This window comes from Rattus norvegicus, chromosome 14 (assembly GCF_021556685.1).
Source record: "Rattus norvegicus strain SHRSP/BbbUtx chromosome 14, alternate assembly SHRSP_T2T, whole genome shotgun sequence".
Classification (NCBI taxonomy): Eukaryota; Metazoa; Chordata; class Mammalia; order Rodentia; family Muridae; genus Rattus; species Rattus norvegicus.
Window position 1 is genome coordinate 8,406,529 of NC_141547.1, and position 15,162 is coordinate 8,421,690.

Below are 15,162 nucleotides of genomic sequence, written 5' to 3' on the forward strand. Positions count from 1 at the left end.
TGAGCATGTCATGGGCCAGGTGAACGTGGAGAAAAAAACTTGAATCGAGAATTTCCCAAGATGCATCGAAGGTGCCTGGAGACCGGGGTAAGCAACTTGTTCTAAGACCCGAGAGGCAGCCGCAGGGCAGAGTCCTATGGTTGACTTCCGGGTGCGTGAAGAAGAAAGGGCGGGAACATTTTTAGTGACCGTGAGTAACTGGTTTGGGTCAGTCCTCTGAAGGTCAATCACAGGCATTAAGGCCTGAGGGGAAAATGGGCAACTAGGCAAACTCTGGATGTACACGTATTTACATCTAATTGGTACTTTATGAGTTTTCCAGACACTAGAAATAAATAAATAAATAAATAAATAAATAAATAAATAAATAAATAAATAAATAAATAAATAAATGCAAACACGTTATGACGGGAAAATCTCCAACTGAGGAAATGAAGACACTTTGTGTTCTCCTGCTACCCTTTCCTTCGCTGTGCAACATCACCCATCGTCAACTCATCCTACTAAGTTTGTCAGCATCAGTCGTCTAGACTTACGCTGATGTCTGTGGACAACGAGGCGGAGGCACAGGAAAGAAACACCCTCTTGTTCCTTTTAATATTCCGAATGTATGTGGGAGTCAGGCAGAGAAATGAGTTGCATTTCCATACAGAGATTCAGGACTGCCAGTAACTTGATGAAAAGCTAAATTCTCTCTCCAAGGGGTAATTGCCAGACGGGAGCTCCTCTCCCTCCCGACTCTCCGATTCCCCGTTAGCGTGCATGCGGTTAGCGGACTGCGGCAGAGGAAGGCATAATTTCCGAAGTTTAAAGTTTGTGCAAATGCACACATTAAGAACCAGAGATTCTTCTGTAGCTCAAATGCATGAGGGATCCGGGCTTGAAATTGAAGACAGAAAAGCAAAGTGCAGAGCACGCGCTCATCAGAATAGAGCTGCACAATAAATTCAATGAGAGAAAATTAGTTTTCATAACTCAATGGGAATTCCGGGAGAGCACCTGAACATAGGTTTTGTCACTGACAATGGGAAGACAGCTCCTTAGCCTGAAGCACTGAGGCAGGTCTCATGAATATTAAGGACGAGTCTCCACATTGGAGACAAATAGCTCTTTAATTTTCAGGGTCCTTACTTTTTGAGGGGGTTTCTCCACAAACACCAAGGATGATGGCCCTCTCTCAAGGTCCTCCAGATAATTCAAAACAATGCTGTATCCTTCTGTCTTCAACCTGGGACTGCACAGGATAACCCTTCATATAGAAGGCATTAGAGTTAGACCTGCCCGCAGTGTGACTTACTATATTCTCTTGAGTATTTCCTTTTCTGGAGCACAGTGACCCAATTCAGACATACGAAGAACGCTGCTGAGGGTCTCAACCCAAAGGTCAGCCATTGGCAACTCTCAGGGGTGGGGACATAAGTCACAGTAGAGAGAAGAAAGTGGACTTTGGTACTTCACTGCTGTGCTAATCCGATTTCTGTTACTACCACAACGTGCTAAGTCAATCAGGAGAAAATGCATTGTTTTTCTGTCTCACAGGTTTTGAAATTTCTGTCCATGATTTGTTGGTTGGTCTCTGCGTCAGGATCTGTGAAATGACAGCACAGCATGGCAGAAACACGAGATGAAACCATTCACCTTGTATCCAGGAGAGTAGAAGGTGACAAGGACAGGGTCCCAGAGTCCCTTTCAAGGCATAACCTCAGTGACCTAAAGTCTCCCACTCATTAGTTTTTATCACTGCTCAGTACACAAAGCTGGCACCGTGCTTTTAATGCACGGGCCTTTGGGGGACTTTTCACATCCAAACTGTAGCAGCTGCAGTGTCCTCCTTAACACTTAGAACTCCTTGAGATTTATTACAAATTAACCAGGTTAGTCAACAAATGCTTCTTCGTAGCATTTATTACATCCCACGCATTGTTTAAACTAGACTTCCCTGTGGAGTTTCAATAGATGGCATTGTTTTGAAGGGTTTTAAATCTATCAAGCATTTAATAATGAATATTAACAAAGAGCTACAAGGTAAGTAAGTATACAGCCCTAACACCTGATACACTGTCAGAATTTTTAAAGTCCCTTTTCATCTGTGAAGCAAATGGGACAGTCTCAGTTACAACATGTCATTACCATGTTAAAAAGCTCTAGATCTAGATAATAGGAGTAATAATCCCCTGTGCTGGAATTACTTAAGGGGCAGATGAGATAATAAACACAGATACATACAATACATACACACTTACACATACATACACATACTTACACACATGTACACATGCATACATACACACACATACATGCATGCATGCATATATACACACATATACTTACTAAATGCTCAGTAACCATTGCCCTCATTCTCTAGCACCATGTTATTCAAACACCATTTCCCACTGAGAGGTGGCTCACTCCCTTAATCCCAGCATTCAGGAAGCAGAGGCAGGTGGGTCCCTGTGTTTGAAGCCAGCCTGGTCTACAGAGTGAGTTCCAGGATGGCCACGGCTACAACAAGGAGAAATCATGTCTTGAAAAACCAAAAAACAATTAAGGAACATTTGTATTGGATTTGCATGAAGAAAGAGTGTGTAATTTTCTAAGTAAAGAAAAAAATGCCTCTTAAAGGGGTCTTCCCTAAAACACTCGACTGATGACAGTAAAGAAAAAACTTGTCGAAAAAAACTTATTTGTAAATCTCTATCACTCAACAATATTAAAGGAACTGTGAAAGTCAGGTCAACTTTATTATATCAAATGTATGAAACTTCTTGCTACATTCTTCTTCTATTATATCTAAACTTACAGTGTTCAGGAAATAAAAACATTAAATGGATAAAGAGCAGGACATGGTAGTGTATGGCTTTAATTCCAGCTCTGTAGGCAGAGGCAGGCAGATTTCTGTGAATGAGACCAACCTGATCTATATAGTGAGTTCCAGGAAAACCAGAGCTACATAGAGAGACCCTGTCTCAAAACAACAGAGAAAAAATAAATATGGAAAATTTACTAAAACATCGAAAGGAACCACTAACACTACCAATAAGAATCATTTGGCACTTCCAGTTTCTGCCTGTGCCCTGAGCTGATCTGGTGCCACAGATCTCTGAACCCAGATCCCATGAGGAGAGAACGGGACTCTCAGAAGTTTAGACACTCCTGAGAGCACAGGAGAAACCACCACTTCTATTCACATTCCTGGCCCAAGAGGAAACCCTCCTGGAGCCCTCTGGACACAGGAACTGAGGCACAGTCTGAGACAAGATCCTTCTGCCTGCACCTGCACAGCTCTCTGTACCCAGATCCCATGGGAGAAAGCTGGTCTCCAGGAATAATGACACACAGGCTTACAGGAGGGTCAAGCCACTGTCTGAGACAGCAAGACCAGCTAACGCTTTAGATAACCAGATGGCAAGAGGCAAGCACAGGAACCTAGGCATCAGAAACCAAGACTACTAGGCATCATCAGAACCCAGTTCTCTGACCAAATCAAATACTGGATATGCCAACACACCATAAAAGCAAGGTGCGTATTTAAAATCACATCTCATGATGATGATAGAGGACTTTAAGAAGGACATAAATAACTCGCTTAAAGAAATCTAGGACAACAAAGATAAACAAGTAGTAGCCCTTAAAGAGGAAACACAAAAATCCCTTAAACAATTACAGAAAAACACAAACAAACAGGTGAAGGAATTGAACAAAACCATCCAGGATTTAAAAATGGAAATAGAAACAATAAAGAAATCACAAAAGGAGACAACCCTAGAAATAGATAACCTAGGAAAGAGATCAGGAGTCATAGATGCAAGCATCACTGACAGATTACAAGAGACAGAAGAGAGAAGCTCAGGGGCAGAAGATACCATAGAATACATTGACACAACCATCAAAGATAATGTAAAATGTAAAAATCTCCTAAACCAAAACATCCAGGAAATCCGGGACACAATGAGAAGATCAAACCTAAGGATAATGGGTATAGAAGAGAGCAAAGATTCCTAACTTAAAGGGCCAGTAAATATCTCCAATAAAATTATAGAAGAAAACTTCCCTAACCTAAAGAAAGAGATGCCCATAAACATATAAGAAGCCTACAGAGCTCTAATTAGATTGGACCAGAAGACAAATTCCTCCCATCACATAATAGTTAAAACACCAAATGCACAAAACAAAGAAAGAATATTAAAAGCAGTAAGGGGAAAATGTCAAGTAACACATAAAGGCAGACCTATCAGGATCACACCAGACTTCTCACCAGAAACTATGAAAGTCAGAAGATCCTGGACAGATGTCATACAGACCCTAAGAGAACACAAATGCTAGCCCAGGTTACTATATCCAGCAAAACTCTCAATTCACATGGATGGAGAAACTAAGATATTCCATGACAAAACCAAATTTACACAGTATCTTTCCACAAATGCAGCCCTACAAAGGATAATAAATGGAAAACTCCAACACAAGGAGGGAAACTACACCCTAGAAAAAACAAGAAAGTAATATTCTTGCAACAAACTCAAAAGAAGAGAGTCAAACACATGTAATTTCAGCTCTAACAACAAAAATAACAGGAAACATAAATCACTAATCCTTAATATCTCAACATCAATGGACTCAATTCCCTAATGCAAATACATAGACTAACAGACTGCATATGTAAAGGGGACCCAGCAATTGCTATATACAGGAAACACACCTCAGAACGAAGACAGACACAAAGACAGAGTATATGGCTGGGGAAAAAATTTCCAGTCAAATGGTCAATAAATAAATAAATAAATAAATAAATAAATAAATAAATAAATAAAAAACCAGGGGGGAGTAGCCATTCTAATATTGAATAAAATAGACTTTCAACCAAAAGTTATCAAAAAAGATAAAGAATGACACTTCATATTTGTCAAAGAAAAATCCACCAAGATGAACTTTCGATTCTGAAACTTTGGATCTGTGCTCCAAATACAAGGGCAACCACATTCATAAAAGAAACCTTAATAAAGCTGAAAGTACACATTGTACCTCACACAATAATAGTGGGGGATTTCAACACCCCGCTCTCATCAATGGACAGATCATGGAAACAGAAACTAAACAGAGAAACAGGGAAACTAACAGAAGTTATGAATCAAATGGATTTAACAGATATCTATAGAGCATTTCATCCTAACACAAAAGGATATACCTTCTTCTTGGCACTTCGTGGTACCTTCTCACAAAACAGGCCTCAACAGGTACAAGAAGATTGAAATAATCCCTTGCTTCCTATCGGATCACCACAGACTAAGGCTGGTCTTCAATAACAACAAAAATGACAGAAAGCCCACATACACATGGGAGCTGAACAATGCTCTACTCAATGATAACCTGGTCAAGGAAGAAGAAAGAAAGAAATTAAAGACTCTTTAGAATGTAGTCAGAATGAAGGCACAATATATCCAAACTGATGGGACACAAAGAAAGCAGTGCTAAAGGGAAAATTCATAGCTCTAAGTGCCTCCAAAAAGAAACTGAAGAGAGCATATATCAGCAGCTTGACAGCACACCTGAAAGCTCTAGAACAAAAGAAGTAAATACACCCAGGAGGAGTAGATGGCAGGAAATAATCAAACTCAGGGCTGAAATCAACCAAGTAAAAACAAAAAGAACTATATAAAGAATCAACAAAACCAGGAGCTGGTCCTTTGAGAAAATCAATAAGATAGATAAACCCTTAGTATCCAAATTAACAAAATCAGACATGAAAAGGGAGACATAACAATAAAAACTGAGGAAATTTAAAAAATCATCAGGTCCTACTACAAAAGCCTGTACTCAACATAACTGGAAAATCTGGATGAAATGGACAGTTTTCTAGACAGATACCAAGTACTAAAGTTAAATCAAGATCAGATAAACCATCTAAACAGTCCCATAACTCCTAAAGAAATAGAAGCAGTTATTAAAAGTCCCCTAACAAAAAAGAGTCCAAGACAAGATGGGTTTAATATAGAATTCTATCAGACCTTCATAGAAGACCTAATATCAATTCTGTACAAACTAATCCACAAAATAGAAACGGAAATAACACTGCCCAATTCCTTCTATGAAGCCACAATTATGCTTATAGCTAAACCACTCAAAAACCCAACAAAGAAAGAGAACTTCAGACCAATTTCCCTTATGAATATCAAAGCAAAAATACTCAATAAATTCTCACAAACTGAATCCAAGAACACATCAAAACGATGATCCATTATGATCAAGTAGACTTCATCCCAGGGACACAAGGATGATTCAATATGTGGAAATCCATCAACATAATCCACTATATAAACAAACTCAAAGGAACAAAATACTACCTGATCATCTCATTAGATTCTGAGAAAGCATTTGACAAAATTCAACACCCCTTCATGTTAAAAGTCTTGGAAAGATAAGGAATTCAAGGCCCATATTAAACATAGTAAGAGCAATATACAGCAAACCAATAGCCAATATCAAACTAAATGGAGAAAAACTTGAAGCAATCCCACTAAAATCAGGGACTAGAAAAGGCTGCCCGCTCTCTCCCTACTTATTCAATATAGTCCTCAAAGTCCTAACCAGAGCAATCAGACAACAAAAGGAGGTCAAAGGGATACAAATTGGAAAAGAAGAAGTCAAAATATCAGATGATATGATTGTATTCTTAAGTATCCAAAAGTTCCACCAGAGAACTACTTAACCTGATAAACAACTTCAGCAAAGTGGCTGGATATAAAATTAACTCAAACAAATCAGTAGCCTTCCTCTACTCAAAGGATAAACAGGCTAAGAAAGAAATTAGGGAAATGACACCCTTCACAATAGTCACAAACAATATAAAATACCTTGGTGTGACTCTAACCAAGCAAATGAAAGATCTGTATGACAAGAACTTCAAGTCTCCAAAAAAAAAAAAATGAAAAAGATCTCAGAAGATGGAAAGATCTCCCATGCTCAAGGATTGGCAGGATTAATATTGTAAAAATGGCCATCTTGCCAAAAACAATCTACAGATTCAGTGCAATCCCCATCAAAATTCCAACTCAAGTCTTCATAGAGTTAGAAAGAGCAATTTGCAAATTCATTTGGAATGACAAAAAACCCAGGATAGTGAAAATTATCCTCTACAATAAAAGAACTTCTGGGGGAATCATCATCCCTAACCTCAAGCAGTATTACAGAGCAATAGTGATAAAAACTGTATGGTATTGGTACAGAGACAGGCAGGTAGATCAATGGAATAGAATTGAAGACCCAAAAATGAACCCACACACCTACAGTCACTTGATCTTTGACAAAAGAGCTAAAACCATCCAGTGGAAAAAAGATAGCATTTTCAACAAATGGTGCTGGTTCAACTGGTGGTCAGCATATAGAAGAATGCAGATCGATCCATTCTTATCACCCTGTACACAGCTTAAGTCCAAGTGGATCAAGGACCTTTACACAAAATCAGATACACTCAAACTAATAGAAAAAAAAGTGGCGAAGAGCCTGGAACACATGGATATTAGGGAAATTTTCCTGAACAAAACACCAATGGTTTATGCTCTAAAATCAAGAATTGACAAATGGGACTTCATAAAGTTGCAAAGCTTCTGTAAGGCGAAAGACACTGTCAATAGGACAAAATGGCAACCAACAGATTGGAAAAAGATCTTTACCAATCCTACATCTGACAGAGGGCTAATATCCAAAATATACAAAGAACTCAAGAAGTTAGACTCTAGAGAATCAAATAACCCTTTTAAAAAATGGGGTACAGAGCTAAACAAAGAATTCTCAACTGAGGAATATCAAATGGCTGAGAAGTACCTAAAGAAATGTTCAACATCCTTAGTCATCATGGAAACGCAAATCAAAACAACCCTGAGATTCTACCTCACACCAATCAAAATGGCTAAGATAAAAAAACTCAGGTGACAGAAGATGCTGGCAAGGATATAGAGAGGACCTCAGTCTTCCATTGCTGGTGGGATTGCAAGCTGGTACAACCACTCTGGAAACCATTCTGGCAGTTCCTCAGAAAACTGAACATAGTACTACCTTAGGACCCAGCTATATCACTACTGGGCATATACCCAAAAGATGTTCCAACATATAACAAAGACATGTGCTCCACTATGTTCATAGCCACCTTATTTATAATAGCCAGAAGCTGGAAAGAACCCAGATGCCCTTCAACAGAGGAATGGATACAGAAAATGTGGTACATCTACACAATGGATACTACTCGGCTATTAAAGACCATGACTTCGTGAAATTCATAGGCAAATGGAGGGAACTAGAAAATATCATCCTGAGTGCGGTAACCCAATCACAGAAAAACACACATGATATGCACTCACTGCTAAGTAGATATTAGCCCAAAGGTTTGGGTGACACAATGACAACCCACAGACCACATGAAGCTCAAGAAGAAGGATGACCAAAAATGCAGATACTTCAGTCCTTCTTAGAAGGGGGAAGAAAAACATTATTAGGAGGAAATGCGGAGACAAAGTGTGGAGCAGAGACTGAAGGAAAGACCATCCAGAGACTGCCCCACCTGGGGATCCAGCCCATACACAGACAGCCACCAAACCCAGACACTATTGCTGATGCCAAGAAGTGCATGCTGACAGGAGCCTGATATAGCTGTCTCCTGAGAGGCTCTGCCAGAGCATGACAAATATAGAGGCAGATGCTCACAGCCAACCATTGTAGTGAGGATAGGGTACCCATTGGAGGAGTTAGAGAAAGGATTGAAGGATCTGAAGGAGTTTGCAACCCCATAAGAACAATACCAACCAACCAGAGCTCCCAGGGACTAAACTACTACCCAAAGAGTACACATGGGCAGAGCCATGGCTCCAGCTGCATATGTAGCAGAGAATGGCCTTGTTGGGCACTAATGGGAGGAGAAGCCCTTGGTCTACCCCCCCCCCCCAGTGTAAGGGAATGTCAGGGCAGGGAGGCAAGAAGGTGTGGGTGGGTGGGTAGGGGAGCACCCTCATAGAAGAAGGGGGAGGGAGGATGGAATAGGGGGTTTATGTATGGGAAACCGGGAAAGGGGATAATATTTGAAATGTAAATTTAAAAAAGTTCAAGAAAAAAATTTTAAATTAAAAAAAATTAAAAAATCATTTGGTAGAGACTCCACCGAGCAACCAAAGAAAAGAGACGCAGAGCCTCACACCCAAACATTAGTGGCACGCAGGGAGTTGGGAGGATCGAGGAATATGAAGATGACAAGGACTTCACGGGAAGACCGACAGAGTCAACTAACCTGGACCCTTGCGGGAATCACCAACCAAAGAACGAGCTCGGGCTGGACCTAGCCTCCTGTACTTACATAGCAGCTTGGTCTTCCTGCGGGTCCCCCAAACCAGTAGAGCAGGGGCTGTCCCTGAGCCTGTTGCCTGTCTGCCTACCGGTAGATCACACTCCTCTAACTGGACAGCCTTGTCTAGACTCAGTGGGAAAGGATGCACCTAGTCCGGAAGTGACTTGATGTGTGTGGGAGGGGGTGGGTGGGGGCGGACAACCAGAGGAAGGTTTGGAATGGGGGACGGGCCGCATGAAGGGGTACTGGGAGGAGAGGAAGGGCTAACACTGGGTTATAAAGAGCATAAATAAATACTTTTTTAAAATGTAAAATAAAAGAGTTCACTTGGCCCGAGATCTTTGCTAAACCTACATGTTATACATATTTTCTTCCCTTATCCCGATTCCTGTCAATCGTCTTAGCAGTGTCAGAGGAGTTGAGAGACTACCCTGCCATAAACCTCCAGCAGAAGGGGATAACGGCATTTCCGAGTCGGACTTAGGAGTCTTCCCACTAGTTAAAGGGATGCCGGCGGCCACGTGTCCCTTTGTCAGCTCGGCTGCTTCCCCAAGACGTCCTTCGTGACAGTGACTAGTCCACGTCTCGTTTTCCTTCATGCTGGCAAAGTCCGTCAAAGAAAATTCCAAAACGGAGGCAACCTTAAAACACCTGACTGTTCCTATTTCGTTCCAAAGTCCAAAGGAGCGCCTATAAACCTTCTGGGCGTGCGTTCCAAGAGCCAAAGTGAAGCACAAGAGGAACTGTGCAACTTATAAATTCCACTGCAGGACCAAACTATGTAAAGACAGATTATTTTTAAAGTCTAAATTCTGATTTCCCAAATCTCAAGCATTCCGTTTTAAAGTATGGACGGTAACCGCATCATGATCCATGCTTTGCGTTTATGTCCTACAGAAAAATCTAGGTCAGGGTTTTGATGTAATGGTGCGACCTTTCACATAAACAGTTGCTTCTCTCTCTGCTGTCCTTTGCTATAGTGTGTGAGGCCTACTAGACCACCGGTTATAAACAGGAGACAGACCCTGTTCACCACTGCGTTCTATCCCGTATTCTCACCATCAAACTCCTCATCTGGAGACATTTTTGGGGTGTCACAATTGGGGGGTAGTGCTGACACCTAGTGGGTAGAAGCCTGGTATGCTGCCAAACACCCTACCATGTGCAGGACTGACTCCTTGCCAGGAAAGTCTCCCTGTTCTTTAAACACGCTCCAATTTTCATAAAGCGGGTAGCATATTATATAAAAGTTACCATGCACATATCCAGCTTAAATACATCTTAAGTTTATCATGAAGTCATAAATAATGAGTAAGAGTTGCCAGAACTCATAGCCAGTCCATTAAGCAACGTGTTTTAGGCAGATACAGCGCATCTGCACAGAAAAGGATCTGGCAATATAGTTTGAAGTTAAACAACAAGTTAGCTGTTGGGAATCCAAGCCAAGTGGGCTGGGAGATGTTTGGGAGACCCTTGTGGTCTGAAGGTCAAGTTGCGTCCTCATGGAATCCCACATGCTCTGCTCACATGGAGACGTCTTGACTGACTGACTGCTGAGAGGCACTTCTTCCCAGCACAGACATTTATGGAGATTTTTAAGTAGTTTGTTCTTCAAAGGAATTGGTCTACGTATGCAAAGAGACAACAGTGGCAGGAGATATGCAAAATATCTCCAGCTTGCCCAGGACAATGAAGCAACCAGGGAGTACAAGGGAAACCCGTGCACCATCCATGTATTAGCCATTAAACGAATGAAAATATCCAGGTGAGATGAGCCAAGGCAGGAAGGGCAGGACACCATTAGCCATAGATGAGCAAATGCCAGCGTGAATGCAGAGAGGGGCCGAAGAAAGACAAGAGATCTCGACGGACTAACAGCAGATTGACTCTCGACGGACTAACAGCAGGATGACCCCCAGAACAGGCAGCGAATATCCTCAGGTCAGTCCAAGAGTTGTAGACAGCAACGAGAGTTTGTATAATCCATGTTAAATGAGTAAAAGGCCACAAGGAAGGAGCCTAAAGAGCCAGAGTTGTACTCACAAAGCACACCAGGCCCTCATCGGCTAGGGAACTCCTCCTGGATAGGTTCTCCTGCTGGGGGGAAACTAAACTCTGAGTCAGGAGTAAACAGGAAGTGAAGGCAAAGGAAGGAAGTTGTCCAGAGAAAAAGCAGACCTGGGGGAAATGTCAAGACATCTCAGCATCCAGTTATCATGTCATCATAAGAAGGGAGGGGTCTGTGAAGCTCAAACCCATCTGAATGAAGGGTAGCCTACATTTTCCAAATCTGAAATCCACACCAAAGCAAGCAACAGAAGAGTATGAAGGTCTATATCTTGGTAGGTGTTATGATAGTAAAGACAGGGAAAACGTTAGCAACATGTCTAGATCACAAGGCTATCCAACGGGGACGTTTTCAAGGAGAGAGAGCACTTCGAAGAAAATAAAGGTCTCAGAATGTGCGGCATCCGGCAGGTAATTCCTGTACCTGTGTGGTTATTCAATGGCATGACTTAGAAACAATTTTATTAAAATCTGATCATCGTTCAATTTAAACTGCTGGGTGAGATTAGAAATTAGCAAGTTGAACAGTAAAGTTACAGACAATAAATGCATGCCATATGTACTTGTTCAAAAAAGAGATCAAAATTGTATTTTAAAACAATATCACTAAGAAAGTCATGCCACGCAAATCCCAGCTTTGAATCTATAATATGATGTATTCAACATGGAATGCCTGGGGAAGCCAGGAATCTGAAAAGAGGATATTGGGAGGAGGAGAAAGTTTTAAAGTTGGAGCTCTACTAGAGCATAGATAATATAACAAGAGATGGGAAATACTAGGTATGGGAAGTTGTGTCAGGGAAGACCTTAGTTACTTTCCTACTACTGTGATAAGACACCATGACCAGTTACAGAGGAAACAGTTTATTAGGACTCATGGTTTCAGAGGGAGATCATGACCATCATGGCTGGGAACATGACAGCACGGCACTGGAGCAGTGGATGAGATCTTACATCTTGATCCTCAAGTAGGAGGCAGAGAGAGAGACAGAGACAGAGAGACAGAGAGACAGAGACAGACAGACAGACAGAGACAAACAGACAGAGAGAGGGAGAGGGAGGGAAAGAGAGGAAGGAGAGAGAGAGAGAGAGAGAGAGAGAGAGCACTAACTGGAAATGGTGTAGACTTTAGAAATCTCAAGGCCTGCTACCCCCAGTAATATAGCTACTCCAACAAGATCACACTCTCTAGTCCTTCCTAAACAGTTCCGGTAACTGAAGACCAAGTATGCAAATATATGAGCCTATGGGGGCCGTTCTCATTCAAACTAGCATAGAAAGAGTGTGTGTGGAAAGAGGACTTTCAACCAAAATAAAAGGGATATGAAAAATCCATATGAAAACCTACTGTCTTATACTAAAATTTAAAAATATAATTCACTTTTTAAAAATAGTTTGAAGGGTATCCCAGCATGGTTGAAAAAGTTGCTCATTAAATTTATGAATTTTCTAAACAAAAACCCTTTGATGATTTGTTTGGTCAGGGAAGTCTTAAATGTCCCCCCAAACAATACAGTCTCCTACCATTCCTCTCTCTTGGCTGTTCATCAGAGCTATGTGACAATAGTATGCTATTGCTGAAGACGCCACACGTCTACACGTAAGGATACAGAGCAGACATGCTACAACAGAGCCAGAAGCCTCCTCCCGGCTGGGGAGCATTCATAGTGTCAGACGGTGCTGAAGGGGGGAAGGCACCCATGGTCTTATCCACCTGTGAAGACTATGTCTATGAGTCCAACTTCCCGGGGAAGATGGACCCACTTTATGCAACAGAGACACAACTGTTATGGGGATAACCAACTGCTTTCTGGTTATATCTCAGCCATCCTCCACAAGAGACAATTTATGCTTGGTACTGTAAACCCGATAAAAGCAAAAACAAAGAGACCAGACTGGGGAAGAGCACGGTGATGTCACAAAACTTCAGAAGAAGACTCATGTGGATGGGCACTAGAACGTTCTAAAGACTGAACATGCTCCTGGTACAAATGACCTCTGAAACCACGCTCTGAGAGTGCACGCTCTATCCCTGAAAACCCTAAACTCAGAGTAACAGAAAGTGAGAAATAAATAATCTAGTAAGGAACTTCAAGGAAAAAAATTATTTTGGAGCCAATATTTAAAGACTACACAACTTACAAAATGATCATATTATTACCTTGTCTATAACACTTGATGCCAAAAGAAAGCTGAGAAATTATTTTAAATATTCAAGAATAAGATGTAACATAAAGATGTGTTTGTTCCCAAAACCTGACCTTTGGCTGCCCAGGAGATAGACAAAAGCAATAATTTAGTTACCATTTCTCTCTCTGCTCCTGCAGAGTCTCCCGGAGAAGAGAGTTCAGATGCGCAAATGGTTGTAGACCGGAGAAATCGTGGGAAACACAGATGCCTGCGGGGTTAAGATTAAGTGAGGTTAAGAGGCAGACTGTAAACTGTGCTGAGGATGTGGATTCGGGACAACCCTTTAAAACCTTGCATAGGAGACAAGAGAGAGAAGGCTCAGTCAGCAAGGCAGTGAACGGCTCTGGCAGGGGAGCTGAGCTTGGCTTCCAATGTATGTACCCAGTGACTCCCAGCCACCTGCTCCAGGACATCCGATGTCTCTGACCTCTGCTGGGACCTGCAGTCATAAACACATACTCCACACGCACACACACACACACACACACACGCACACACGAGCGCAATTAAAATAATACAAATAAATCTTTAAACTATGAGGATATGAAACTATCATATAGAAAGCAAGTAATAATTTGTAGCTTTGTGGCAGAGGTTGTATTTGTACTGTCAACCCGCTACTGTTGCACAGATACGGAGGGGTGGACTATAGCTTCTTATTAATCCGTTGCCCCCTCTGCCCTTGAGAACGAGGTTCCTGGTGTATCAAGTTAAAAACAAAGCTGGAACCTAGAGGATCAAGTAAAACTACTTTAGAGCCGAGCCGTAAAATTGGAAATATTTGTGTGAATTTGCGTTTCGTATTTAAAAAACATCTACTCTTTAGCTTTTACACCTCCATGTTATATCGCATATGCTATACATTATAAATGATTAACGTAATGCAATATATTTCCAAGTGTCACATATGTAAATCTGTCACGTATCGGCGTATGTCAGAGCTGCAGCGAAAGTCTTACGAGCAATGAGGAACCAACCGAGGACAAATAGGGGATCTCTGGAACAGTTTCTGGTGAAGCCAAGACAGCCACAACGAGGAGAGGTGACCTCATCATGCTCCCCGTGAAGAACTGAGATGTCTTCTCTGAGAACCAGCCGCGTGACGTACAGCGCTTCCCCTGGCCTGGTCATTGCATAGGAGTGAGTTTCTGTTTGCCACGTGCGATGGCTAACCAGTATGGCTTCTGAGTCCATGAATGTGTAGTGAAGGATGAGTATTGCAGTCTAGAAAGACGTAATGTCAGAAGCTCAGACCTGAACTAAATGCACAGGTGCGGAGTATCTTTACGTTGAGAAGAAATAAATTCTAAGGGAAATTTTAGAGGCTGGGAGATGGGGCTGAATTATGCTGGCATGCTCTTGCTAAGCCAGTCACCCCCACTAAGCTTTCCCTGTCCATCTGACCGGATGCAGAACTATTTCTTTCATGAGATGAACTCCACCTGAAGGACCTGCAGTTAGGGTCTGTAGATGCTCATCCGATATTTAAAAGACGACCACATTTAGATGAAGACCCGATTTCCTTCAATCAGGAATAACGCTATTTCCTCTGCTACATAGAAACCAGATTTTAAAAT